This window comes from Serinus canaria, chromosome 12 (genome assembly GCF_022539315.1).
Source record: "Serinus canaria isolate serCan28SL12 chromosome 12, serCan2020, whole genome shotgun sequence".
NCBI lineage: Eukaryota > Metazoa > Chordata > Aves > Passeriformes > Fringillidae > Serinus > Serinus canaria.
The window spans coordinates 14,720,193-14,746,382 of record NC_066326.1 but is presented as its reverse complement, the minus strand read 5'-3'; the positions used below and the strand labels follow the sequence as shown (position 1 = coordinate 14,746,382).

At 51.5% G+C, this 26,190-nt stretch overlaps 1 long non-coding RNA gene across 2 annotated transcripts in view; it reads right to left on the bottom strand.

Annotated features, from left to right (window-relative positions):
• The window catches only part of LOC127060080 (uncharacterized), a 38,684-nt gene extending 12,815 nt beyond the window's left edge, over positions 1–25,869 (bottom strand). For both annotated transcript variants that reach the window (XR_007778659.1, XR_007778658.1), the window contains exon 1: positions 25,774–25,869. This is a non-coding gene — a long non-coding RNA (uncharacterized LOC127060080). The remainder of the gene's footprint in view (positions 1–25,773) is intronic.
• Between the last annotated feature and the right edge of the window lie 321 nt (positions 25,870–26,190).

Below are 26,190 nucleotides of genomic sequence, written 5' to 3'. Positions count from 1 at the left end.
AAGGCCTGGACAGTTGTTCAGGGGCTTGAGGCCCAAAATGGCTGGCTGCCTACTGGCATTCCTGATATCGCGGATGCCTCACAGACACAGGCTGTCACCTCTGCCTACTCAGGATTTTTTGGCAGTGCCAAGTGCCTCCTGTCTACTGACACCAGGAATCTGGGCAGGTGAAATTTTTTTCCTAGGGAAAAGGCCTGGACAGTTGTTCAGGGGCCTGAGGCCCAAAATGGCTGGCTGCCTACTGGCATTCTTGATATCGCAGATGCCTCCCAGACCCAAGCATCTTTCTCCTCCTGCTCAGGATTGTTTGGCAGTGCCAAGTGCCTCCTTCATACTGACACCAGGAATCTGGGCAGGTGAGATTTGTTTCCTGGGGAAAAGGCCTGGACAGTTGTTGAGGGGCCTGAGGCTCAAAATGGCTGGCTGCCTACTGGCATTCCTGATATTGCAGATGCCTCCCAGAAACAGGCTGTCTTCTCTGCCTGATCAGGATTGTTTGGCAGTGCCAAGTGCCTCCTGCATACTGACGCTAGGCATCTGGGCAGGTGAGATTTGTTTCCCATGGAAAGGGCCTAGATAGTTGTTCAGGTGCCTGAGACCCAAAATGGCCGGCTGCCTACTGGCACTCCTGATATCTCAGATGCCTCCCAGACACAGGTCGACCCCTCTGCCCATTCAGTCTTGTTTGACAGGGCCAAGTGCCTCCTGCATACTGACACCAGTAATCTGGGCAGGTGAGATTTGTTTCCTGGGGAAATGGCCTGGACAGTTGTTCAGGGGCCTGAGGCCCGAAATGGCTGGCTGCCTACTGGCATTCCTGATATCGCAGATGCCTCACAGACACAGGCTGTCTTCTCTGTCTACTCAGGATTTTTTGGCAGTGCCAAGTGCCTCCTGCATACTGACACCAGGAATCTGGGCAGGTGAAATTTGTTTCCTGGGGAAAAGGGCTGGACAGTTGTTCAGGGGCCTGAGGCCCAAAATGGCTGGCTGCCTACTGGCATTCCTGATATCGCAGATGCCTCCCAGACCCAAGCATCTTTCTCCTCCTGCTCAGGATTGTTTGGCAGTGCCAAGTGCCTTATTCATACTGACACCAGGAATCTGGGCAGGTGAAATTTGTTTCCTGGGGAAAAGGGCTGGACAGTTGTTCAGGGGCTTGAGGCCCAAAATGGCTGGCTGCCTACTGGCATTCCTGATATCGCAGATGCCTCACAGACCCACGCATATTTCTCTGCCTACTCAGGATTATTTGGCAGTGCCAAGTGCCTCATGCATACTGACACCAGGAATCTGGGCAGGTGAGATTTGTTTCCCATGCAAAGGGCCTAGAGAGTTGGTCAGGTGCCTGAGGTCCAAAATGGCTGGCTGACTACTGGCATTACTGATAGTGCAGATGCCTCTCAGACACAGGCTCGTCCCCTCTGCCAACTCAGGTTTTTTTGGCCGTGCCAAGTGCCTCCTGCATACTGACACCAGGAATCTGGGCAGGTGAGATTTGTTTCCTGGGGAAAAGGCCTGGACAGTTGTTCAGGGGCCTGAGGCTCAAAATGGCTCGCTGCCTACTGGCACTCCTGATATTGCAGATGCCTCCCAGACACAGGCCGTCCCCTCTGCCAGCTCAGGCTTGTTTGGCAGTGCCAAGTGCCTCCTGCATGCTGACACCAGGAATCTGGGCAGGTGAAATTTTTTTCCTAGGGAAAAGGCCTGGACAGTTGTTCAGAGGCCTGAGGCTCAAAATGGATTGCTGCCCACTGGCATTCCTGATATCGCAGATGCCTCACAGACACAGGCTGTCTTCTCTGCCTGATCAGGATTGTTTGGCAGGTCCAAGTGCCTCCTGCATACTGACACCAGGAATCTGGGCAGGTGAGATTTGTTTCCTGGGGAAAAGGCCTGGACAGTTGTTCAGGGGTCTGAGGCTCAAGATGGCCTGCTGCCTACTTGCATTCCTGATATCGCAGATGCCTCTCAGATACCGGCTGTCTTCTCTGTCTACTCAGGATTTTTTGGCAGTGCCAAGTGCCTCCTGTCTACTGACACCAGGAATCTGGGCAGGTGAAATATTTTTCCTAGGAAAAGGCCTGGACAGTTGTTCAGGGGCCTGAGGCCCAAAATGGCTGGCTGCCTACTGGCATTCTTGATATCGCAGATGCCTCCCAGGCCCAAGCATCTTTCTCCTCCTGCTCAGGATTGTTTGGCAGTGCCCAGTGCCTTATTCATACTGACACCAGGAATATGGGCAGGTGAGATTTGTTTCCTGGGGAAAAGGCCTGGACAGTTGTTCAGGGGCTTGAGGCCCAAAATGGCTGGCTGCCTACTGGCATTCCTGATATCGCAGATGCCTCACAGACACAGGCTGTCACCTCTGCCTACTCAGGATTGTTTGGCAGTGCCAAGTGCCTCCTGCGTACTGACGCTAGGCATCTGGGCAGGTGAGATTTGTTTCCCATGCAAAGGGCCTAGAGAGTTGGTCAGGTGCCTGAGGTCCAAAATGGCTTGCTGACTACTGGCATTACTGATAGTGCAGATGCCTCCCAGACACAGGTCGACCCCTCTGCCCATTCAGTCTTGTTTGACAGGGCCAAGTGCCTCCTGCATACTGACACCAGGAATCTGGGCAGGTGAGATTTGTTTCCTGGGGAAATGGCCTGGACAGTTGTTCAGGGGTCTGAGGCTCAAAATGGCCTGCTGCCTACTTGCATTCCTGATATCGCAGATGCCTCTCAGATACCGGCTGTCTTCTCTGTCTACTCAGGATTTTTTGGCAGTGCCAAGTGCCTCCTGCATACTGACACCAGGAATCTGGGCAGGTGAAATTTTTTTCCTAGGGAAAAGGCCTGGACAGTTGTTCAGGGGCCTGAGGCCCAAAATGGCTGGCTGCCTACTGGCATTCTTGATATCGCAGATGCCTCCCAGGCCCAAGCATCTTTCTCCTCCTGCTCAGGATTGTTTGGCAGTGCCAAGTGCCTCCTTCATAATGACACCAGGAATATGGGCAGGTGAGATTTGTTTCCTGGGGAAAAGGCCTGGACAGTTGTTCAGGGGCATGAGGCCCAAAATGGCTGGCTGCCTACTGGCATTCCTGATATCGCAGATGCCTCACAGACACAGGCTGTCACCTCTGCCTACTCAGGATTTTTTGGCAGTGCCAAGTGCCTCCTGCGTGCTGACGCTAGGCATCTGGGCAGGTGAGATTTGTTTCCCATGCAAAGGGCCTAGAGAGTTGGTCAGGTGCCTGAGGTCCAAAATGGCTGGCTGACTACTGGCATTACTGATAGTGCAGATGCCTCCCAGACAAAGGTCGACCCCTCTGCCCATTCAGTCTTGTTTGACAGGGCCAAGTGCCTCCTGCATACTGACACCAGGAATCTGGGCAGGTGAGATTTGTTTCCTGGGGAAAAGGCCTGGACAGTTGTTCAGGGGCCTGAGGCTCAAAATGGCTCGCTGCCTACTGGCACTCCTGATATTGCAGATGCCTCCCAGACACAGGCCGTCCCCTCTGCCAGCTCAGGCTTTTTTGGCAGTGCCAAGTGCCTCCTGCATGCTGACACCAGGAATCTGGGCAGGTGAAATTTTTTTCCTAGGGAAAAGGCCTGGACAGTTGTTCAGAGGCCTGAGGCTCAAAATGGATGGCTGCCCACTGGCATTCCTGATATCGCAGATGCCTCACAGACACAGGCTGTCTTCTCTGCCTGATCAGGATTGTTTGGCAGGGCCAAGTGCCTCCTGTCTACTGACACCAGGAATCTGGGCAGGTGAAATTTCTTTCCTAGGGAAGAGGCCTGGACAGTTGTTCAGGGGCCTGAGGCCCAAAATGGCTGGCTGCCTACTGGCACTCCTGATATCGCAGATGCCTCCCAGGCCCAAGCACCTTTCTCCTCCTGCTCTGGACTGTTTCGCAGTGCCAAGTGCCTCCTTCATAATGACACCAGGAATATGGGCAGGTGAGATTTGTTTCCTGGGGAAAAGGCCTGGACCGTTGTTCAGGTGCCTGAGGTCCAAAATGGCTGGCTGACTACTGGCATTATTGATAGTGCAGATGCCTCCCAGACACAGGTCGACCCCTCTGCCCATTCAGTCTTGTTTGACAGGGCCAAGTGCCTCCTGCATACTGACACCAGGAATCTGGGCAGGTGAGATTTGTTTCCTGGGGAAATGGCCTGGACAGTTGTTCAGGGGTCTGAGGCTCAAAATGGCCTGCTGCCTACTTGCATTCCTGATATCGCAGATGCCTCTCAGATACCGGCTGTCTTCTCTGTCTACTCAGGATTTTTTGGCAGTGCCAAGTGCCTCCTGTCTACTGACACCAGGAATCTGGGCAGGTGAAATTTTTTTCCTAGGGAAAAGGCCTGGACAGTTGTTCAGGGGCCTGAGGCCCAAAATGGCTGGCTGCCTACTGGCATTCTTGATATCGCAGATGCCTCCCAGGCCCAAGCATCTTTCTCCTCCTGCTCAGGATTGTTTGGCAGTGCCAAGTGCCTCCTTCATAATGACACCAGGAATATGGGCAGGTGAGATTTGTTTCCTAGGGAAAAGGCCTAGATAGTTGTTCAGGGGCATGAGGTCTAAAATTGCTGGCTGCCTACTGGCATTCCTGATATCGCAGATGCCTCCAAGACACAGGTTAACCCCTCTGCCCATTCAGTCTTGTTTGATAGGGCCAAGTGCCTCCTGCATACTGACACCAGGAATCTGGGCAGGTGAGATTTGTTTCCTGGGGAAAAGGCCTGGACAGTTGTTCAGGGGCCTGACGCATAAAATGTCTGGCTGCCTACTGGCATTCCTGATATCGCAGATGCCTCCCAGACCCACGCATCCCTCTCTGCTTACTCAGGATTGCTTGGCAGTGCCAAGTGCCTCCTGCATACTGACACCAGAAATCTGGGCAGGTGAGATTTGTTTCCTGGGGAAAATGCCTGGACAGTTGTTCAGGGTCCTGAGGCTCAAAATGGCTTGCTGCCTACTGGCACTCCTGATATTGCAGATGCCTCCCAGACAGAGGTTAACCCCTCTGCCCATTCAGTCTTGTTTGATAGGGCCAAGTGCCTCCTGCATACTGACACCAGGAATCTGGGCAGGTGAGATTTGTTTCCTGGGGAAAAGGCCTGGACAGTTGTTCAGGGGCCTGAGGCCCAAAATGGCTGGCTGCCTACTGGCATTCCTGATGTCGCAGATGCCTCCCCGACACAGACCGTCCTCTATTCCTACTCAGGAGTGTTTGGCAGTTCCAAGTGCTTCCTGCATACTGTCATCAGTAATCTTGGCAGGTGATATTTTTTTCATGGGGAAAAGGCCTGGACAGTTGTTCAGGGGCCTGAGTCCCAAAATGCCTGGCTGCTACAAGCACTCCAGATATCGCAGATCCTACCCAGACAAAGACCGTCCCCTCTGCCAACTCAGGTTTTTTTGGCCGTGCCAAGTGCCTCCTGCATACTGACACCAGGAATGTGGTCAGGTGAGATTTGTTTCCTGGGGAAAAGGCCTGGACAATTGTTCAGGGGCCTGAGGCTCAAAATGGCCGGCTGCCTACTGGCATTCCTGATATCGCAGATGCCTCCCCGACACTGACCGTCCTCTCTTCCTACTCAGGCCGATTTGACAGTGTCAAGTGCCTCCTGCATACTGACACCAGGAATCTGGACAGGTGAGATTTGATTCCCGTGGAATGGGTCTGGACAGTTGTTCAGGGGCCTGACGCATAAAATGTCTGGCTGCCTACTGGCATTCCTAATTTCGCAGATGCCTCCCAGACCCACGCATCCCTCTCTGCTTACTCAGGATTGCTTGGCAGTGCCAAGTGCCTCCTGCATACTGACACCAGAAATCTGGGCAGGTGAGATTTGTTTCCTGGGGAAAAGGCCTGGACAGTTGTTCAGGGGCCTGAGGCCCAAAATGGCTGGCTGCCTACTGGCATTCCTGATATCGCAGATGCCTCACAGACACAGGCTGTCACCTCTGCCTACTCAGGATTCTTTTGCATTGCCAAGTGCTTCCTGCATTCTGACACCAGGCATCTGAGCAGGTAAGATTTGTTTCCCATGGTAAGGGCCTGGACAGTTTTTCAGGGGTATGAAGCCCAAAATGGCTGGATGCCTGCTGGCATTCCTGATATCACAGATGCCTCACAAACCCACGCATCCCTCTCTGCCTACTCAGGCTTGATTGGCATTGCCAAGTGCCTCCTGTCTACTGACACCAGCAATCTGAGCAGGTGAGATTTGTTTCTGGGGGTAAAGGCCTGGACAGTTGTTTAGGAGCCTGAGGCCCAAAATGGCTGGCTGCCTACTGGCATTTCTGATATCGCAGATGCCTCCCTGACGCAGGCCGTCTCCTATGCCAACTCAGGTTTGTTTGGCACTGCCATGTGCCTCCTGCATACTGACAGCAGCAATCTGGGCCGCTGAGATTTGTTTCCCATGGAATGGGCCTGGACAGTTGTTCTAGGGCATGAGGCCGAAAATAGCTGGCTGCGTGCTGGCATTCCTGATATCGCAGATGCCTCACAGACACAGGTCCTCCCCTCTCCATTCTCAGCCTTGTTTGGCAGTGCCAAGTGCCTCCTGCATACTGACACCTGGAATCTAGGCAGGTGAGATTTGTTTCCTATCGAAAGGGCCGGGACAATTGTTCATGTTCCTGAGGCTCAAAATGACCGGCTGACTACAGGTACTCCTGATATCGCAGATGCCTCCCAGACCCACGCATCCCTCTCTGCCTACTCAGGATTTTTTGGCACTGCCAAGTGCCTCGTGCATATTGACATCAGCAATCTGGGCCGGTGAGATTTGTTTCCTGGGGAAAAGGCCTGTGCAGTTGTTCAGGGCTGCCTTGTGCACTCTGGAATGGTCAGAGTAGCTGTGCAACCTTGATCCAGGCAGTGTTTTGAGCAGAAATGGGGAACTTGTCTGACATGGCTGATGGGGAGAGTACGTAGCAGGGACATCAGCAGAGCCACAGTCCTGCCTGCTCTCTGCCCCCTCGCGAGGCAAGGCAGAGCTGTCCTCCAGACCCCAGATGCTGAGGGCCACACACCATGTCCCTTGGCCCTGGGAGCTCAGACCAATCAGGGAGGACACCAGGAAGATTGTTTTGAAACTTCAAGACAGACTTCCAGACCCTTAGAGACTACTGAACCAGAGGCAGAGCAGAGGAGCAGGACGGAGGTGGCTTTCCACTGTGCCCTGACTCCCAAATGACATTTCCCAGGGTCCCACCTGTGACAGGAGTGAAATCTTTGTGTCCTTTCTGATCAGCTTGAACCATCAGTTTCTTGCAGAAGGCATATCTGAGAGCTCAGATGGGCCAGGACTGACTAGCAAAGCAAGTGTGAAGCCATGCTCTGCTGAAGAAAATACTGTGAAATGGGCAAATGTTGACTTGGCCCAGGGTTTGAGCTGAGCATCAAACCCAAGAGAGCTCTGGTGAGAGGGTCCAGCAGGACTGCTCTGTGTCAGGTGCAGGCCAGACAAGCTTAAAAGTGGAGTAAATAACTGAACAATCTCCTTTTGAAATGTTCTCTGTACACATACAACTCTAAGAATCCAACCCTGTTTGTTAGAGTTTCTAAGCCAGCAAGAAAAAGCACTTCTTATCATCAAACCTCCTTAGAAAAGCTCATTGCTGCTTGTGCTGAACCCGGATGGGGTCTTGGCACAGAGGATTTGGGAACCATGTGATGGCATTATAGTTTCATGCTAATCTGTCCTCATGGTGTGCTATTAAAAATAAATAAAAACCATGGCTTCCTAATCCACAGGTTACTAACTGTGGGAAAAACACATTTGTCACTGCCTTAGCAAGGGATTAAAAGTGTCACACTTTTGTGTTTATTTATTACAGAGTGAATGTATAAACACGTTGTTACTAACCTGAGTGTCTGCATTGCAAAACCCATGCAGCTGCTCCTGCAGGACCAAACCCTCACATCTTCAGCAGAAATCCTGTGCCAAGCCCTGCTGCAGCTGTGGGGGCTGCACAAGCGATGACCCTTTGTGTATGGACAGCCTGGGGGGTTTGGCAGTGCCTCACCAATAAAAGTACTTGCCAGTGGCAAGTTTGTTGGGATTCCTAGGAAGTAAAAGAGTAAGAAATAACTTGTTTTGATAGTAGATCAAGTATCAAAGAAATGAAAATAACCTGGTACTTTTGCAACCTGCAGGCTGAGCCCTCTGCCATGAATCCAGGTGTTCCTGCCTGGGGTGAAACTCCCCCCCAGTTCAAAGAGGCAGCACGACAGCACTGGGGCTCTGATCTACACAGATGCATGAGGCCCAGCACAAGGTCTTGATTGCAGACTTCAGAGAAGCATTTTCATTTCATTTTGCCTCTCCAACCAGCCAGGTGAGGCAGTTCCCAAGGGGGAATCCTGCCCAGACCAAGGAACAGTTTCCTCCTCTTCTCTTTGCCATACAGGATGAGGAAATAAATGACCTTGTAGATGAGCAATGAGCCAGACAGCAAGTGTCTTCCACCAGACTGCCAGTCCTCCTGCAGGGACACTCCTGAGCTCTGCACACACAGAGCAAAGGGGTCCCACACCCTTGGAGGGAGGATGCATTGGCCAATATTTTGTCAACCTGCAACTAAAGATGAATAAGTCCTAGGAAAAAAACCTAACCTGGTGTCTGCTCCACTGAACAAACTTTCCTTTGGATACTGAGAAGATGCCTGGGTTCAGCCTCTGCTGCTCCTTCTGTCCCAGCATACAGTGAGGCACCAGCCACCCACTCCTAATTAACTTGATGGGTAACTCAGCAGCACAAATCACCTCAAGTTACCTTGGCCACGGAACACAGCGGATCCTTCCACAATGAAGCAGCATGGCAGGAATTATCCCCATCCATAATTGCTCTGAGCAGACAATAAACCAGCTTGTGCTGGTGGAAGTAGCCACTCGGAGGTAATAACCCAGTGAGTAACAATAATGGCAGCAGATACTTGATAAAAAGCAGGGAACAAAAGAGAAAGCTTTCTCTATTATACAGAGAGCGGATGTTTTCTGTTTGCTTCCTTCATTTCAGAAATTCACTTGGCTCTTTGGAGAGCAGAGCTCACCCGCACTCACAGCCAGAGGGGGCTGGGGGAGGAAGGGGTCGTTCTTCACTGCTGAGATCATGAATAGGAAAATTGGTTTTCTTCTTTTAATCTTTCTTGGATTTCTACCCAGCTGGTACCCAGGCTTTTTCTCCTTTTCTTTTTCTTTTTCTTTTTCTTTTTCTTTTTCTTTTTCTTTTTCTTTTTCTTTTTCTTTTTCTTTTTCTTTTTCTTTTTCTTTTTCTTTTTCTTTTTCTTTTCAGAAATGTTTGCATATCAGTGGGGGGAAAAATGCAAGCCTGATTCTGGTTAAAAAAGGGCATTGAGGTACAGGTGTGCTTGCTCCCCCCAACCACACCCTGAGTGCTCAAGAATGGGCAACAGGAGGGCTGAGCCATGCTTATCCGAGGAAAATTCCTAAAACCTGGAGCTAGCCTGTGCCTGGTGCAGGTGCCTGCTGTTCCTGCTTCTGCTCCTGCACGTGGTTGTGCCCTCTTGTTGCCCAAGCTGCTCGCACTGGGGGTCTGGCTGCTTGCCCTGTGTCTGCTGGCCCACAGCTCTGCTGCCCTGGTCTAAGCCCAGAGCTCACACAGAGGCTCTTACCCACCTGCCCCTGATGAATTGGTCTCTGAGAGCAGGACACGCGGCAGAGAAAAAAAGAAGTCAGCCCATGCTCCTCAAGTGCCACAAAGGCATGGCAAGAGCAGGTGGGCAGTGACTCAGCCCCGAGGATGTTTGTGCTTGTGGCTCTGGCCCTGCACCAAGTGCTTGGCACCAGCTCTCTGGTGATGCCCATTCCATGCTGGGCTCTCTCCTGCTTCCCCAGCTGTGCCACCTGCCCCCAAGCCACCCCCTGCCCCCGGGAGGGCAGTCATGGGCATGGGTGTCGGTGCCACAACAGCTCCCGTGGAGAGGACAGGAGCTGGGTGACATGGAAATCACACCATGATGTGAAAGATGGAACTGCAAAACCCAGGGGGTATTTGGGGGGTTTAGAGATCCAAGTGCCAGCTGGGCATGACACAGCCCTGCTCCACCACCCCGAGCTGCAGTGCCCTGCAGCATCACTAAGGCTGCAACCAGCCATCTGCAGCACAGAGCACCAGGGGAAGGCTCTGCAGGCTGCAGGGGCTAAGCACTGCTCATTAAAGTGCTGGGGAAATGTGAATGAAGCAGATGAATGGAAGAAGAAATGAATGAAGGAGGGAAGAGGAAGTGAATGAATACTGCATTGACTTGGTGCCTTTCATCCCAGGATGGTAGAGCAGTGCAGCACAGCTGATGGGCAGGTACCATGTCGGTGCTCCCTGGAGAAACACCCGGTCAAAACAAATCAGATTATTTCCTGTTGACAGAGCCCTTCAGGGAAAGGCAAACAGGGAGATGTGGCATATGGATTCGCATTACTTGAAGCACGAGGTTTTCCCCAAACAAAATCCCTCCAACTCCCCCTTAATCGATGTGACAGATCATTACTTTTTGAGTTGCTCTCCTTCTTGCTATTCCAGACACTGGGTGATTTCCATGGCAACAGCATCCCAGCCACCCCAGGCCTTGTCCTAACCTCTGTCATCTGCTGTCGAGTCACACCAGTGCCTAACCTGCAGAGAGGAGCAGCAGGGCCACAAAGGTGCCTTTTGCACTGGTGGGGGGTTAAGGACCCCTCTTTCCACCCTCTGCAGCCCTTCCCTGTAAGCCCCAGGGAGCTTCTTGCAGCCAAGCACCACACAGGGCTTGCAGGCAGCTGTGACAGAGCATGTGGAAATGAAAAAAATATTTTCTGGAGGTTTTATTGTGCTGTTTTAGGATACAATCAGCTGAACCCACTGGTGAACCTGGCTGAAACTGAGATCCAGGGTGGTTTGAATGGGGATGATGGAGAGGAGCTGCAAGATGCTGTGGCTCACTTGGTAATGCAAAGTAGGGTAGGGACCAAACCTGGGTGCTTTGGAGAGGAAAGAGAATCCAGCTTTACTTCTGGTTTGGTGGACAAAGGGTGCTCTCTTCTCCACCTTCTGAAGGAAAACCAGTCAGGGATGTGGTCCTGCATCAGCCTGGTGTGACCACCAGGAGCAGCACACCCTGCCCAAAGGAGCCTTCAGCCCCACTCGGACGTGGTGCCACTGATCCCCCCTCAAGGCCAGTGTGACCCCATTTGGCTGCGTGGCACTGAGGTGTTGTCACGCCCCCAACACCATGTAGGTGCTCCTCTGGCAATTCACAGCTGCTCACTGCTGTGACATTCCCAAGCCTGGCCACTGAGCTGCTTTACAGGTGTTTAGTGGAGTATTTGAGGCCGGATGCAAAGCTCAGGAATCATCTGTGGCCTTTGAGTAGTTTTTGGAGTGGATCTGAAGAGCACAAAGCCTGCTGTGTGGGGGGCTCTGGGTACACAGCACTGCTGTGCTGAATGAGCCAGGGCTGTGAGCCCTGCTCACACAGGAACCACCTCCACTGCTGAGGCAGCTGGAGCAGCTTGGTTGGTTTTGCCTCTTTCACTCACCCTGCTCCCCCCAGCCAACAGCTTCCCCTCTGAAAGGCCAGGGAGGATTGAGGGTGGCTGAGTGCCACTGCAGGGACTGGGAATGGGCTGTGGTAGAGCACAGGGGCAGTCAGTCCTCACACCTCACCTGAAGCAGCAGATAAAGTGTCTTTGTTCAGTCAGGTCACCTTTGTGATTCAAGGTTTGCCCCAACACAACGGGGTGCTTTCCTGCCAAGGGTTTGCTGCCCTGCCTCTGTATCAGCCTGCATCTCATAGAAGCTGTGTCAAATTTCATGGTAACCCTGCAGGGTTATTGCTCTATAAAAAACACAATTACTGCACTAGACCCAGCTCACCACTTAGCTCAGCCAAATATTAACCAAGCACCAAATGCAGAACCATGGCCTGCTTCCTCCTCTTCCCACAAGGAGTCTGGACACTGGGCTTGGCAGTTGCAGGACTGGACCCAGATGAGAGGATCCATTTGCAGACTGGGCCAGCAGCTTCCTTGAGCAAGACTGACTGCTCAAAAACTCACTGCTGGGGTTTTTACAGTTGCATTAAATCAACCCTTTGTTTACCTTCCCTTCACAGATGGCCAAAGAGCTGTTCTGTCCTGCCACAGCCTGGCTGTTAATGGCCTGGGCTCAGAGGTCAAAGGCTCTTGGTTGAATTCTGGACCTGTTCCTTGGCCTTGCATGGTGAAGCACCTGGTTGGATTTGGAACATCCATGCTCCCAGCACAGTAATTTCTCAAAATACTTCAACACTAACTGCTCCATGGAGGACCCCAACCAGAACTGGGACATCTTTGGTGATTGTGGGAATGAGGAGGGACACAGCTTTAGGAAGGGAAGGGAGCACATTTCTGTAATGCCATCACCTACCCTTCAGGAACTGTTCATGCTGATGCAGGGCTTGGCACTGAACCTGAATATATTCAGATAACTTAATAAAATCCAAGGGTCTAAAATACATATCATGGCAAAGCCTGGATTAAACAAGCTATCAATATCCTCTTTATAATTAAAATAGGGGAAAGACCTGTAACCCCCCAGCTTTACAGGGAGTATGGTGGTATGGCCCTTGCTATAAATAACCCAGGCCAGGAGATAGCTGCTTTTCCAGCTCTGCAAAAGGATGGGTGACCCTGGTACCACTCAGCCTGGAGAGCTTCCCAGAACAGGGCCAGCTGCAGGAAACACTGGGTGATGTTCTGGGGCTGCGTGGGCAGGACCAGAGCAGAGCTGCTCCTTTTCAGCTTAACCTCCCCAGAGCACTCAGGCAGAGCCAGCCCAGGCTGTGTGGAGCTGGAGCACTGCTCCCTCCACCCACACAGACACCGTTTGGGAGAGAGGAAGAGGGGAAAAAAATCACAAGACAAATTGAGAGTTACCTCCGTATTTTCTTTGCCTGCCACCCCCATAACTCCCCTTCAGCCCAATCATTCTCTTCCTCTTCAATCGAGGCCAATTTGCAAGAGGAGCAGCTCCCAGTGCCTGAGTGCAAAAGCCTTTAATTACTGTCATCTGGGAGGCTGTGCCAGGCTCCCCTCCAGGGCTTTTCATACTTTTTGGAAGACGCTGCTCCAGGACTTGACGCCCCCAAGATGGCATTTGTCAGGCTTTATTTAAAAGGAGCACTCCCTGCCTGTTGGGAGGCTGGGGAGACAGTTCCTGACAATCCATGTGCCTTGCTGCTGCATGAACACAGCAATCACATCTGGGCAGGGGCTGGTTCTGGCTGCCCCATGGGGTATCAGGCTGGCAGCAGCCCCTGCATGTGGCAGTCGCCACATCAGACCCTGAGAACTGCACTGCTCTGTCCCTTTGCTGCCTCTCCTCCTGTTTCTTGGCTGAGGATGTAGCCAAGGCTGTAAATAGGGCCAGACAGGGACAAGAAAAATTCGGGGTGACCTGGCAATTGTTAAATGAACTGACCCCAAAGCATTGTCTCCCAGGAGTCCCCAAACTTGCATCTCTGGGAGCACATTCCCAGCTGGAATGCATGTTCCCTCCTGCACAGTGTGGGTTGTGGTGTCAGCCAGGGCTTTGTGTTTTATCCTGCATGGGGAAACAGGAATGCAGAACCCCCACAAACCAACCTGGCAGACCCAGCAAACAAGGAGGGGAAGCTCCTTTCCCCTGCCTGCCCCACCAGCTGCAGGCAGCACTCAGGGCTGGATGGTCCTTTGGGGTGAGACAGGATGAGTTACCTTAAACATAAACACAGCCCGAGCTGAGACCTGGGACTCTGCCCACACAGTGACCTTGCAGCCTGGGCTCAGCATACACTGAGATACACAGGAAAGGATGCCAGAAGATTTCCAGATGTCCAGGACCAGCACTCATGGGACATACTCTGAATTACACCCACTAGAGCTATCCCCCTAATATTTCATCTTTGGAGCATCACCGGTGCCGGAGAAAAGCTGCAGAGGAGGATTTCTGGAGAGCCTCTGCCAGTGGGTGGCACTGCAAAACCAGCAGTATGGAAGGAGCAGCAATGCAAGGGCCTGGGGGTGGAACGGCAGCGCAGACGCTGCACTCACAGAGCGCTGCACATCGCTCGTGGATTGGATATGGGCAGCGAGGGGACGCTGCAGCCTGGCTGGTGGGAGCAGGGAAGCTGCTGGGGGGGAGAGGAACAGGCACAGGGGCAGGCAAGGAGGCATCACCGAGGGGTTCGAGGTGCTGCGGTGGTGTGGGGTCAGCCCAGGCAGCAGGAGTGCAAATCCATCCACGTCCACATGGGACAGAGCCAATTCATGTCCGTGTGGATAACCTCCCCAAAGGCAGGAGCAGCTCCTCAGCCTCCCCTGCTCTCCTACTCTAATGTTCTGTCTGCAGCCAAAAGTCACCTAACAGGTCACCCTAAAATGTAAGGTGTCACCCAAAAAAGGTAAGGTCTCACCCCTGGGAAGTGGCCAGGCTCCTGTCCCCAGCCTGTAGCCCCAGTGAAGAACATGGTGTGGTAGGTGTGAGAGCTTTTGGACCATCTTGCCTGCAGGCACAGGACCCCTGGAAGCACCAGGGCCGCCAAAGATGTGCATGACCCAGGGGACTGGGAGTCCCAAGGGAAAGTGTGCTGCATCACCTCCTGGCCAAGGAGGAATTAAGGATTCAGAGGCAGCTGGGTAAACCTTGAGAGTGCTAAAACAGGCTCTACACTGGAGACTGGCCTGGTCTGAGGGTCCACATTAAAGATCTAGAGTTCTGCTCCAGTTCCAAAGTGGTCGTGCTCCTCACACCCCTCCTGACACAGATTTTGACCCCAATTGCACCTCACCTACACCTGACGTCCCATCTCCAATGACAGTTAATTGCCAGCAGGTCTCCAGTAAGATTTCATATCCCAATTCAGCTCTGACATGTCCAAGGCAGGAAATACTTTGTTCTTCTTCCTTTCACTAACAGACCACATACAAAGGAGCATCTTCTTCCTCTCCCCCTGATGTCCCAGTGGTAGCTGGGAACCACAAAGCTTTAGAGAGGAGTGGGCTCATGCAGCCCTAGTCTGACTGCAGGACCATGAGGCCTTATGCTGGGAGTGGGACATCCCACTTGAAGAGGAAGTCAGAAGGATTGGCAGGGAGCCATGACAGAAAAAGCTGTGTTGTGCAGAGGGAATTTGGCCCTGAAGGGCTGTGCTCTCTGCCTGGTGGGGGCAGCCATCTCTGCTAATGTGCATTTTCTCTGGCAGGAGCAAAGGCTTCATCCAGCAGATTGTGGACTAGCAGGAGACACGAGTTCCACCTCAAGAGGAGATTGCTCCCATTAGCAGAGTGTTTAAAGATGTGGCACCAGGGCTTCCTCCAGCCTCTTCCTCCTGCAGGGAACACTCTGCTGACTGGCATGGCGGGGGTGGCTGCAGAATCCCATCTCCTGCCTGCCCACATCCATGCTGACAGAAATGCCTGGGTACAGCCCACTGCAGACTGGGGAAGAGCTCCAATCTGGCCCTTCTGCTGCGAACGGATCTGATTTGCTGCTGTGCTGAGCGCTCTGTAATTACAGAACATCCCACTTAATCGGGATGTGCTTAATTGGGAAATCCACTTACCGGGATGTCACCTAGGGAACCGATTTAAGCTTGATAACACTTAAGAGCAATGCCTGCTGCTTTATAGGGAAGGTAATTCTCCTACAGGGAGATGCCTTCAGGTGGCTGAATCATACTCCTCCTTCAGCAGCATCCAAAGCTCCTGGCTGCTTGTTCCTGCAACAGATTTCAGCTTTCCCCTTAAGTAGGTTACAGGCAGGAAATACACCAACTGCTACTGCCAGCTCACTGCTGTCCTCTGCTCCAGCTGAACAGGCTGCCACTGCCACGTGGGCCTGCCCTCAGCTGTCCCCCTGCCTGGACCCACATGCCCGGCACACCCAACCCTCTTCCCCCTTTGAAGAGAGCTTTCCTTCCCCAGATGGAACAATTTTTGAAGCTGGTAACATGATTAGGCCTGGCCAAGCTGCTCTTTGCAGCAGAAGAGGGAGCAAGATGACCTGGTCGTCACCTGGATCAGGGCAGAGCAAGACTTTTGGATACAATCAGCATCCCTTACTATTAACACCCACACCTGTCCTCCACCCACTTCCTCCACCAATCAAACACAGCAAATGTTCTAGTGACAATAAAAAAGGGATCTGGGAGCAGTCCTTAGAGTGAAAGCTGAGCCAAGCACCTGGAAATGCCAGGTTTTTGTCTGGTTTTCCATGGGATGAGGGTTTATGTGGTCACCCTAACTGTGCATGCACATACAGATCTTACAGATTCCACCAGTATCTGCTAATCCTCTTGATCTACGTAGGCAGAGAGAAGCAGCCTTTCCAAAAATGAAAAATTCCCACAGATTTTATAGTAGCAAGAACCAGAGGAGAGAAAACTTACAAATATCCAACCCCTCACCCTCTCTTAGAGATGGAACAGCACTTTGCAGCCCCAAACCCTCATCAGGCACCTTCCCATGTGAGAGGGATTCCAGCTGCTCCAGGATCATTAGTCTTCCAACTTTTTGGCATCATCTGGCTTGTTTCTGCCCTTTTCAGCCAGACTTCTTTTCCTTTCCCAGCTGAACCAAACCACACTGCCCTTCCTCTAAAGGTGAGCCCTTGGATGGGGGCTGCCTTTGTTACCAAAACATCTGTCCCATGCAGCAGCAACTCAAAACAACTTTCCAAAAAGCTGCGCTGATCTTTTTGTTCTCACCAGCCAGGAGGAGCTGGGGTGAGTCAAGGCAAACTCTTTGGATGCATAATTGTGATTGCCTTTCAGACACTTGAAAATGCAATAGCTTGACATCAAATGAGGGATTTTTATGGCTGCACATGTTTTGTGTTTCTCTGAAGAAGCGAACTTCCAGATTAGCTACATTGGCTTTTTAAAGTGCTGTAACATATGCAAAGGCACTTGTAATGTATAGTGATTTCTGTAAAAACAAGAGGTAAGTGCTGAAATATCTCCTGATTTATCATTTTGCTTCTCCTAACCCACGCTGGGAAAAGGGGTTAATGCAATCCTCTACTCCCTTTTTGGCTTCTTCCAGCCCAGAGACAGATGGAAGATAAAACACCATGTACTATAGAACTTGTGCCTTTCAGCCACTCTGGTAGCTGGAGAAGAGAAAACCCTCTCAGTTCCCCAGTACCACAATCAACAGCACACACAGCAAATGCCTTTCCAAGGTGCAACACAAGGGGAATGGTGAAGCTCCACCACCACAGCAGCAGCTGGCTGGGCACAATGGGCTGGGCAGCACCTCCCAGCAAAGATGCTGGAGGGTCCAAATGAGCAAATCACCCTGATGAACCACATTAGCAGGGTCAGGCCTCTGCTTTCCTGACAGCAAGGCCACCTCCTTGTCCCCTCCTCTTTTTCCTGCCCCTCTTTTCCTTCACACTGCTATAATCCAGGCAGAAACCCAGGAGGCTGTGCAATGGGATTGCTCTCCACGTCACTTGCTCATGTTGGCTTAAATTTACATTCTGAACCATTACCAAGGACCTCATCCTCGATACAGATGTCTCAGGGGCTGGGCTTACTTTTTGCTAAAACTGAGCTGTGCAGAGGCTTGGCAAAGGAGAACATCCCAGCAATAAGGGTCCCATTTTCCGAGCTTGGGTGGAAGAAACAAAGTACCAGGACAAGCTCCATTTTAGTTCAAGGAGAACAGCCTCATTTATCAGAGCCAAACAGGTTCTTCCCCTCCCCTGCTACAGAGCCAAGCTGTCCCCTTGCTGTGCTGGGGCTGCTTCCCCAGTGCCAAGGCAGGGCTGCCACCAGCCAGGGCTCTGTGGCTACTGCCAGGACCTCTGCTGGCAGTCAGTGCCACAGTCAGAGCCAGCTGACACGAGGGTGAGTGTCCCAGCCTTACCTGGCACAACTCACTGCAGTCAGGTTCAGACAGAGCCCCTGGAACAGGGATGAGTTCTTATGAGCTGGAGGTTTTTCAGTGTGTGCCTTTGTGCCAGGCGTGTTCAAACCCATCCTTTCCCACTGAGCAACTGCAGCTCTCTGCTGCCAGCAGGATCATGTAAACCCACCTGGGCTGCCTCTCACATCCGTTCTTACACAGCACAACGGTTGTACAATAATCTGGAGGGTCAGCAGACCTGCAATCTTTAAATTAACCTTGTGCATTTTTACAGAAAAGCATCACTTACCCTTAGCAGAGTTTATGTGACATGGATTTTGTGTGCTTTGTTACTGCAAATTAAACACAATTATTTAACAGCTGCCAATAGCACTTTTTGCATCACTGCATCTTTTACATCACTGCATCCTAAAAGCTGTTTAACATGACCATGGTTAAAATACAGATTTTTTTTAAGGTTTTCAGTGCACTTGCTGTCAGATGAGAAGGGAAAAGCCCAGCACTTGCAAGTGGGAGCTGGCTGGATGGGAACCTTCCTGCCACCATCAGAATGGCACCTCAGTTACCTGGCTGTCATCGTGCCAGTAAGAGAAATATGAAGGGAGGGAGGAGATGTGGAAAGGAGAGAGTGTCCTGAAATGGAAAGAAAACACACAGCAAAGACAGGATCAAGTCACAAATGTTAAGGGATCCTTCACTTGTATTAGCAGCTCCTGCTAAGTGGTCCCTGCTCAATCCTTGGGGTGCCAGAAACTTCTCCTTCTCTCATTTCTTTTCAGGGCCAGGACACAGCAGAGATGCTGGATGAGCAACACTGGCTCTCCCCTGCTGAAGTCCTGGGACCTGAACATCCATCCTTTTGTTTTTGAAAAGACAGGGGATACAAACCATTATTTTCCAGCTAATTGCAGAGAGCTGGAAAGGCAAAACACAGCAATATTTGCTAACAGCAAATATTTGGAGACCTCAGTCCAAACTGTATTGATTCACTGAGTGTAAACATGGGCAGAGAGAGAGCTTCAGGCACTTCAGCATCTCATGGCTAATTAAAGCTGGGAGAAATTTGTCTCAGCAAGTTGTGAGCCTTGTACTTCTCCAGTGTGACTAAGTCCCCGTGCGATATCTAATTTACCAGGAGGGGTGATGAGCTGCCAGCACCATGTTCCTGCAGGCACAGGGGGCTAATTGAAGGCAGTTTGATGCTCCAGGGCAATCCTGCATGCCAGCTTACCTGCACCATCCCAATCTCAATCAGCCTTGTAAACTGCAAGAGAGCTCAGTGGGAATTTTAATTGTGAAGGAGTATTCAAAAAATCCTGACAAAATCCGAAGGCCTGGCCAGAACGACGGGTTCTTGTGGTTTCTGCAGGGCTGTTTTTCCAGTGAGGCAGTTGGGGCTCTTCTCCTACAACCCTGCAATGCTGAAACAGGATCCTAACATTCACAGCACCTCGAGGCTCTCAACCTCCTCTGAGTCCTGTCCTTAACCATGGTGAGAAAGTCATGGCACAATCTTGCTTGGTATTAGTGATGCAAATCAAGATCATTTTCTCCATAAATAGCTCTTTACCAAAGATTCTGTCCTTTGTCTCCAGCTCTAGCTGAAGAGAAGGAAATCAGCAGCAACTTAATGTCTAACAGCAAAAAGACATTTCTCAGAGGGTACAACTGAGTTATGACAGAGCTGGATTTTGGGAACTGCTCTCTCCACCCCAGAGCTCTCTGTGGGGAAAGGTAGAGGTACTCAGAGGTCCCAATTTCCATTTCATTTCCCCATTGTTTCCCTGGGCTGCAAATGCTTCTTTCCTTACCTTTCCAGCCCAACCTGACTCACAGGGCAGGCCTCTCCCAGCTGTCAGCTGGCCTCACTTTGCAGCTCTGCCAGTTTTGGCTAATTTGCCCAAGATCAGTGCAGCACAAGGAGATCTCTCTGGGCAAGGGTAAGAAACCAGCCACCCTTGATGGTTTTTAGGGGTCCCCATACTCTAACAAGCCTCCAAAGATCCCTTTCCAAGCAGCTGGGAATCCCCACCTGTCCCTGTTTCCCTAGGATAACCTGTCCAGGGGGAGGTGACCTTGCTGGCTGGACTGATGCTGTCACCACTCTGTTTTGTGGGCTTGGTGGCTCCCTTTTTCAGCCAGAATTAAAGCCAGCCAGCCACTGACTCCACAGCAGAGGCTCCCAGAGGACAGGCAGGAGCTGTTCATCCGGAGATAGAGATCATTTTTAAAGGGAAATCCTGCTCACTTCCCAAAATGAGGTAGGTTTTTACCAGCACACAGCCCCAGTCAAATGCACTTGTGGCACCAAATGCATCAGTAAAAGAAAAAGACTTGCTTTGTGGAACAGAGCTGTGGTTTTCAAAGCTAACAGGGAGAAAGGGCACTGTAAATACCTGGAGGAAGCGTGGGCACAGCTTATTAATAGACACTTGCTGTTAGACGTTAGGCTGCATGACAAGGCTTTCAGTGTCCTCCTGGCGTCCTCAGATGCCCTGTTCTGCACTGAGCTGGGCTCTGGAAGCAGGCAGCACAGCCCTCAGACCTGCTCACTTAGGTGGGACACAAAAGATGGGTTAATGAAGCTCATACCAGAGCTTTCATTGCTTCAGAATTCACCACCTGTGTTCAGCTGCTGGGGAGAAGCTCCTGTCCCCAGCTGCTGTAAAGAATCCAGACAGAGATTTTGATGGGCCTGAGGAAGGCAGGCAAGAATGCCAAGAAGGGTCAATTCCCAAAAACCTGAGTTGCAGGGGTTTAACATTTCCTGAACTGCCAGAAGGAGATAATTTTGTTATCTTTACACTGCAGCTCATCCAGTCATTCCCCAAAAGGCTGCACAAAGTATTTGCTTTCTGGTTTCTTTCCTGTGCCACTGTCAAGACAGCTCCTGAGCTTAGAATCAAAAGCCACTCCTGATATTTAAGGTTATTATGAGCTGGGTTTATATATTCCTGCTTAGCAAAGCCGTGTCTAACACAGGTTTCCTGTATCCTTTCCCAAAGAAAGCCATAACAGAAAATTACCAGCCCCTGTGGGTGACAGAACAGTGACCCTGCACTGCCACACTAGAGGAATCCTGGCAGGGTCACACAGGTTTTATTTCTTGTATCCAGATACAGACTCTTCCATCAAGGAGAGTAGCAGAGATGGACTGGTTTTGGAGAGAACTGGCTATTTGCCTAGGGAAAAAGGGAAAAGAGCCCTCAAACAGCCCCCCTGCCCCAGGTGATGCTGGGGAGAGCAGGTCCATGGGCAGTTAGGGACTTTTTCCTTCACACTCCAGGGTTATTTCAGCATTTCTTCTCCCAGATTGTTGATTGCTCAGGGCCCAAAGATTCACAGACTCATGTTATTAAATGGCTCTTTCTGTTGACATTTTAATTTTTAGGCAATATCACTGAAACATTCACCACTGCTGCTTAGAGGTAATGGAAAAAGAAGTGAGCTCCAGATTCTGGGTGATGGGGACCTCGAGGCAGGCAGCCAGGCTGAGCTGGGATGTGGCCTGGTGTCCCTGCTGTGTTTACAGTCCATGCCCTGAGCAGGGATGTGACTGAATCGTGGCCCTGTCCTCAGCAGCTTCTGGCCACGCCAACCCCTCCCCAAAAGGTAAAAGCTCCTGTGAGCTGAAGACAGGCTGGCATCAGTGGCAGCCAACCCCAACAGAACTTCAGCCAAAGAGGCTGCTGAGCACCCAGGGGTGCTGGCCTGAGGGGATATCCATGGACAGCCTCTCCCCTTTGGATCGCTGGGCTGGGGACAGCAGACAATTTGTGTTTCCTCCTCAAGATTGCTTTTGTGGCTTCACACTGAATCCCTCTCTTCTTTAGGGCAGGCAGGCTGAAGAGTATCCTGAGAGAGGAATTACTTCAAACTGAACAAACACTTTCCAAAATGTGTTCCTCTGACACCTGCTTGGCAGTGGGAAGTGCTGGTGGGATGCAAGCTGGACTGTCACCCTCGTCCCTTCCTGTCCTTCCCTGGTGTGGGGCTGGGCTGGCTCCCTCACACCCTGGCACGCTCTGGTGCTGCTGGAAGCACTGGTGGATGTGTTCCTTGCCTGATTTCAGTGACAGGGCCATGACAGCTACAACCACCTGCCCTGGGACAGCCACAGCAAACACCTGGCAGAAGCCATGCAGGACCTGGCAGTAAATGAAACCCTCCTGAGCAGCAGCACTAGGGCACAGAGGCTCAGCTCAATTTCTTCCTGCCTTCTGTCTGTCCCATATTGCAAGGAAAACATCAGGAGCAGTGCTGGCATGTCACCCAGTGGGTGCTGACTTCAGGGCTGTCACTCTTGGGCAGTCACTCACCCTGGGGTCCTCCCCTGGGCTGCCTGCCCTGCCCACTGTGCCTGGCGCAGGCAGCGAGGGGCTGCCCACCGTTCCAGCAGCCACCATTCAGGAGGAGCCACCAGGTGGCAGATGGCTAGAGAGGGAAAGCATGTCTTCTGGAGAGGATTTTGCATTTGGTAAGCTTAGGCTAGTTTTAAGTAACTCCAGTTTTGCCCTTTGAAGTAATCAATGGAATATTTCGGAAGTCTCTGTCAGAAAACCAAGTGTGCCACCAAAACACTAGTGTGGGGGGGAAACACCCTAGAAAATATTAGATCAAAGTGATCCTATTCTCTGAGTGATTTTCACGTGGGTGGCATCACAAGCCTAGACACCATCACACGCCTGCAGCTGAACATATGCAGGCACACACTAATTGATAACTAATGTGTCCTTTTCCCAGGACTTGCCAGTATCAAAGCACTCGTATCCCTCTGCAAAATCATTTTGCAAAGCACTGGCTCTGGGCTGTAAGGGGCTGCTGGGCAGCCTGCCCCTGAGCAGAGGGTGCTGCCACAATGCCCTGTTGTGCCAAGCTGGGAGCACTGGGTACAGTGGGAACACTTGACCACAAAGACCTGAGCTGTGCTTAATAGAGCTCTTGTAGTGCCTGGCTGCTAAGAGCCTTAACTTCTTACTGCATCTTGCCAGGCTTTAGGCAAAGCAGGGCTCCCAGCAGGGTGCTGGATTGATTTCCTTTCCCATGAAAATAGACTTATGACTTTGTATTTGTTCCTTGTGCCCAAATCCCATTTTTTTCCAGGTAGAGGGGAGAGGAATTTGATGGATTATAATTAAGAAGGTGTTGTTCTGAACAAGGAAGGGGCAAGAAGGTTAATGCAGAATGTGGCTGAATTACCTGAGAAGAGATGTTTTAATGGGAAAAGCCTTGTGAGAGGAGAGCTTTAGGGCTCTTCTTCCCTGCATGGCAGGTGGGTATTTACAGGCACGCTCTGGTTAAGTTTATTTTGGCTGTAGGTGGACATTAGACTTTCTAGGTCCCCCCTTCACTCTGCAGTGGTGCTCAGCAGCAGTAACTGACAGGAGATGGGGATTTGTACTGCTTGTGTTAGGAAGCCCCATTGCAGGGCCATCAGGAAGGAGCTGCTCATTAGCCTGCAGAACTCACATATAAAATAAAAGTAACTGCTAGTATAGAATATAATCCTTCCCAGGCCTTCAGCACCATTCACCCCAGAGCCCCAGAGCACTGCACAAACAGTAATTAAAACTTCCCAGCCCCCAGCTTTGCCAGCAGTGCTGAATTCATTTTCCAGTGTGGGAAAATAATCCTTTTCTGATTAAGAGAGACAAGGCAATTTTAACAGCAGGAGAGGTTCCTGATGACACACAAGCTGGGGTGTGAGCCTCGGTCCTTGCCTGGCAGCAGGAGGCTTTTCAAGGCAAGAACAAGTGGCTGGTCTCTTCTCCATCATGGACATTATGCATACCTATCACTGCAGTGGTCAGCGCAAGAGTACCAGCCCCATGCATTCAGCCCCAGGGGCTACAATCCAACTTGCTTTGCAGAGGTAAAGGCTGAAGGGAAGAGAAGGGCACAGGGGAGCATGGCTGGAGATGCCTGTGACAAGCCCCTTGTCCAGTTACTCCTCCTGGAGCATCAATCTGCCTTATCAAGCACTGTCAGGTTCAGTGTGCCCCCCTCCTGACCACGTGTCTGATTTCCATGAGAAATGTGATACCACAAACATCCTACCAGAAGGAAAGGAATGCCTGAACCTGCAGAGCTTGGCTTAATTCAGAGCTTGCACTGCAGACCAGAAACACTGGCCCTTTGCTTTTGAGTTAATTGAGCAAAGTAACCAGTCCAGCATCAAAGAGCCTGTCCCTTTCCTGCCCCCTGCCTGCTCCATGCTCTCCAGGAGCCCTTGGAGATGAATCTTGCACAGCTCTTGGGTTCAGAATGAGCCCATAGGAGCTACTCAACAAAGTGTGCTGCTTTCAGGGCTCCCTGGAGCCCTTGGCCAGCATTCCCTTCCCATGGGGAATGAGCTGTCTCCAGTGCCCACCCAGGCAGTGCCTGCTCCCTTCCCCTCCATCCCAGCACTGCCTGGCAGGCTGGCCAGCCAAATCCCCCCTGCTCCTAACAGCTTTGGGAATCCTGAAGGACCGTCTGGGAGGAAAAAGCATTTTAAACTCAGGAAACAGATTATCTCCCTGCTCTGCCAACACTGCCTTCAAATCACAGAGCCTGGAGCCTGTGGCCCACAGGGGCAGACACGGGGCTGTCTGGAAACCACAGGGCTTGGTGAGAGGTCCCATGGCAGAGGGGAAGGGCCCAAACAACCAGAAATTTCAGCGTCCTGTCACTGTTGGGCTGTTTCCAGGCACATGCCAGCACCACCTGTGTCTGTGTCACTCCAGGGAGTGCTGCTGCAGCCTCCCAGCAGCTGGAGAAGTGCTTATGGAGCCAGCAGGGCTGCACTGAGGGTTACTGAGCTCTTTGTCATGGATTCTCCACACCTGCTGTTGTTTCCAGCTCTGAGTCAAGGGAAGGAGAATGGGTTGGCTTGAAGGGCTTTGGTGAATCCTGTGCTTCTGCAGCTGAGCTCTGCAGAGCTGGGCACTCACTGTGTTTCTCTCGTCACCCCTGCAGGTTGATCCCCATGGAGAATGGGGCTTGGGCTCGCTGTGTTTCATGTGAGAAAGGGACAGCCTTCTGTAAAGGAAAAAGAGAGGCCTGAAGTCTGCTGCTTTCATTAGGATTTCCTTGGGGCTAGCGTAGTTTTTGGAAATCAGTGCAACCATGAAGAAAGCAGCCCATGAGACTCTGCTGAGAGTGCCTAATTCCTCTTATATAAATAGGAAAAGAAGCAGCAGCGCTGCAACAGGGAGTGTTCCCTGTGGATAATGTGATTTCAAATGAATTTCTCCACGAAAGGGGTTCTCCCACTTGCCCTGCAGGCTTTGTGGAGGCCAGGAAGGCTCAGAAAGGAGACTGCCCTGCACCAGCAGTTCCACAGTCCCCACTCCATCACCTTCCTAGGACTCAAAAGTTTTGCTTTTCTCTGTCAGACAGAATGATGCCAAGCTGCAACTGTTGAAAGCCTTCAGACCATGCTCTCTCTCTATGCCTGCTGTGGCCTGAAAGGTGATTTCTCAGCTCAACGTGCACCATCAGAGCCATTACTGTGCTCACAGCAAGCTCCACTGCCTGGCACAACTGTGCCTGCACAGCCTTACCACCCACTGCAGCAGAGCTGGTGACAAAGGCTGGGCTGAGCTGGAGCTGGCAGGGCATGAGGCTTCTGCTTTGATGGCACCCTCTGCTTCTGACCTGGGTAGGCTCTAGAATTGTAACAAAGCCACAGGTAAACAGGAATGTCATTTCAATAAAGCTGGATTAATCAGAAATGATTTCCCAGATGGCAGCAGCAGATGGAGGAGAGCCCACCTCACCGAGGGTCACTTCTGCCAGGACAAAAGGTAGGACAGGAGCATTTGTCTGAGCTAATGGGCCACAGAGACATTTGAAGGGAAGTTGCCTTTGGAGCAAAAGGGCAGGTCTCTGCTTTCACTCACCATCCACCCATGGCAGCTCTTTCCTCCTCTTGGCACACAGCTCTCATCCTCCAGCTGACATCCCACGGCAGCAAACACTAATCACATCCTCCTCCTAAGAAGAGATAACAGGGAAAGAGGCTTGGCAGGACAAGAGACCTCCCAGCAGCCCTTGCAAAGCCAATCTCGTGGCCTGGGGTCCTCCCAGTGCAAATCCCCGTGGTTCTTGTTTCCTGAGCTGGGACAAAGTGGGCACCGGGGCTTTAGCTGATGTTGGGTAGAAAATAACCGTGAGAAAGGAATAAACCAATTAATTGCTGACCCGCTGACAGCCAACACCTCTCCCCCACCTCCCCTTGCACAACAAAACCTGTCTCCTCAGCTCAAGCAGATTTAGGATTGCTGCAAAGAGCCTAGAGAAGGAAAAAAACCCTTTCC